Genomic DNA, 3509 nt, shown 5'->3' on the forward strand with positions numbered 1-3509 from the left:
TTCATAAACGATCCATTTCAACTAAATTTTTGTCGTTTTTATGTTCCATTTAGTTTCACTTTCGTTTATATTTACTTTTTGTTTCTTTTGATTTTCGTCTGATAAAATTTTGATTTCTTTTCATTAGTCTTATATTTTTCCTGTATTTTTTTATTTGCTCAATTTTAGACTCATGAAGGTTTATTTTATTTCAAAATCTTTTTGCAACTTTTACGGATTTCATTTTTTATGAATTGTGAATTTATTTCTGTTTTTTCTCGAATGCTGCTACTTTTTTTTTGCATTTTAAACTCATTAAAGTCGTCTATTAATTCTCATTTTGGTTACCATTCTATCTATTTATGGTTCTATTTTTCCCTCCTATCAATTAAATTTTTCTTGTTATTGATCAAATTTCTCACTCTTTCCCTTAAATTCTTTGTCTAAGTTTGTAATCATTTTCATCTCCTATGTCTCATCTAAGATACTTCTTTATTCTAATTTTTGTCTCATAATAATTACATTTTTGTTCCATTTTTTTCTCAGTTTTGTTATTCTCTGGTCCAAATTACAATCTGTTAAGTTTGGCTCATTTTTGTACTATTCTCGATTCATATAACTATATTTTATGTTCTTCGGTAGTTGTCAGTTTATTGCTTCCTTTTGGAAATTCTTCCAATATGTCATACTTATCATTTATGTCATTTTTGAATTTTTGGTAATATTTGTCATTTTAGTCATTTAGGTCTAATATGACAAAAATGACATAAATGACAAAAATGACAAAAATGACAAAAATGACAAAAATGACAAAAATGAAAAAAATGACAAAAATGACAAAAATGACAAAAATGAAAAAAATGACAAAAATGACAAAAATGACAAAAATGACAAAAATGACAAAAATGACAAAAATGACAAAAATGACAAAAATGACAAAAATGAAAAAAATGAAAAAAATGACAAAAATGACAAAAATGACAAAAATGACAAAAATGACAAAAATGACAAAAATGACAAAAATGACAAAAATGACAAAAATGACAAAAATGACAAAAATGACAAAAATGACAAAAATGACAAAAATGACAAAAATGACAAAAATGACAAAAATGACAAAAATGACAAAAATGACAAAAATGACAAAAATGAAAAAAATGAAAAAAATGACAAAAATGACAAAAATGACAAAAATGACAAAAATGACAAAAATGACAAAAATGACAAAAATGACAAAAATGACAAAAATGACAAAAATGACAAAAATGACAAAAATGACAAAAATGACAAAAATGACAAAAATGACAAAAATGACAAAAATGACAAAAATGACAAAAATGACAAAAATGACAAAAATGACAAAAATGACAAAAATGACAAAAATGACAAAAATGACAAAAATGACAAAAATGACAAAAATGACAAAAATGACAAAAATGACAAAAATGACAAAAATGACAAAAATGACAAAAATGACAAAAATGACAAAAATGACAAAAATGACAAAAATGACAAAAATGACAAAAATGACAAAAATGACAAAAATGACAAAAATGACAAAAATGACAAAAATGACAAAAATGACAAAAATGACAAAAATGACAAAAATGACAAAAATGACAAAAATGACAAAAATGACAAAAATGACAAAAATGACAAAAATGACAAAAATGACAAAAATGACAAAAATGACAAAAATGACAAAAATGACAAAAATATCAAAAATGACAAAAATGACAAAAATGACAAAAATGACAAAAATGACAAAAATGACAAAAATGACAAAAATGACAAAAATGACAAAAATGACAAAAATGACAAAAATGAAAAAAATGACAAAAAATGACAAAAATGACAAAAATGACAAAAATGACAAAAATGACAAAAATGACAAAAATGACAAAAATGACAAAAATGACAAAAATGACAAAAATGACAAAAATGACAAAAATGACAAAAATGACAAAAATGACAAAAATGACAAAAATGACAAAAATGACAAAAATGACAAAAATGACAAAAATGATAAAAATGACAAAAATGACAAAAATGACAAAAATGACAAAAATGACAAAAATGACAAAAATGACAAAAATGACAAAAATGACAAAAATGACAAAAATGACAAAAATGACAAAAATGACAAAAATGACAAAAATGACAAAAATATCAAAAATGACAAAAATGACAAAAATGACAAAAATGACAAAAATGACAAAAATGACAAAAATGACAAAAATGACAAAAATGATAAAAATGACAAAAATGACAAAAATGACAAAAATGACAAAAATGACAAAAATGAAAAAAATGAAAAAAATGACAAAAATAACAAAAATGACAAAAATGACAAAAATGACAAAAATGACAAAAATGACAAAAATGACAAAAATGACAAAAATGACAAAAATGACAAAAATGACAAAAATGACAAAAATGACAAAAATGACAAAAATGACAAAAATGACAAAAATGACAAAAATGACAAAAATGACAAAAATGACAAAAATGACAAAAATGACAAAAATGACAAAAATGACAAAAATGACAAAAATGACAAAAATGACAAAAATGACAAAAATGACAAAAATGACAAAAATGACAAAAATGACAAAAATGACAAAAATGACAAAAATGACAAAAATGACAAAAATGACAAAAATGACAAAAATGACAAAAATGACAAAAATGACAAAAATGACAAAAATGACAAAAATGACAACAATGACAAAAATGACATAATTTTTGTCACTTTTGTAATTTTTGTCATTTTTGTCATATTTATTATTTTTCATTATTTTTATCATTTTAATCATTTTTGTCATTTTCGCAATTTTCGCAATATTTGTCATTTTTGTCATTTTAGTCATTTTTGTCATTTTTGTCATTTTTGTTATTTTTGTAATTTTTGTCATTTTGGACATTTTGATAATTTTTGTCATTTTCGTCATTTTTGTAATTTTTGTAATTTTTGTCATTTTGATCATTTTTCTCATTTTTGTCATTTTTGTCATTTTTATCATTTTTATCATTTTTGCGATTTTTGTCATTTTCTTCATGTATGTTTAAATGAAAAAAATGTCATGTTTGTCAATTTTGTCATTTTAATCATTTTTGTCATTTTTGTTATTTTTGTCATTTTTGTCATTTTTGTCATTTTTGTCATTTTTGTCATTTTTGTCATTTTTGTCATTTTTTTCATTTTTTTCATTTTTGTCATTTTTGTCATTTTTGTCATTTTTACTGTCATTGTACCCATTTTTGTCATTCTCGCCATTTTTGTCATTTTGGTCATTTTTGTCATTTTTTTCATTTTTGTCATTTTTGTCATTTTTGTCATTTTTGTCATTATTGTCATTTTTGTCATTTTTGTCATTATTGTCATTTTTGTCATTTTTGTCATTTTTGTCATTTTTGTCATTTTTGTCATTTTTGTCATTTTTGTCATTTTTGTCATTTTTGTCATTTTTGTCATTTTTGTCATTTTTGTCATTTTTGTCATTTTTGTCATTTTTGTCATTTTTGTCATT

This window comes from Uranotaenia lowii, chromosome 3 (assembly GCF_029784155.1).
Source record: "Uranotaenia lowii strain MFRU-FL chromosome 3, ASM2978415v1, whole genome shotgun sequence".
In the NCBI taxonomy this organism is placed as follows: domain Eukaryota; kingdom Metazoa; phylum Arthropoda; class Insecta; order Diptera; family Culicidae; genus Uranotaenia; species Uranotaenia lowii.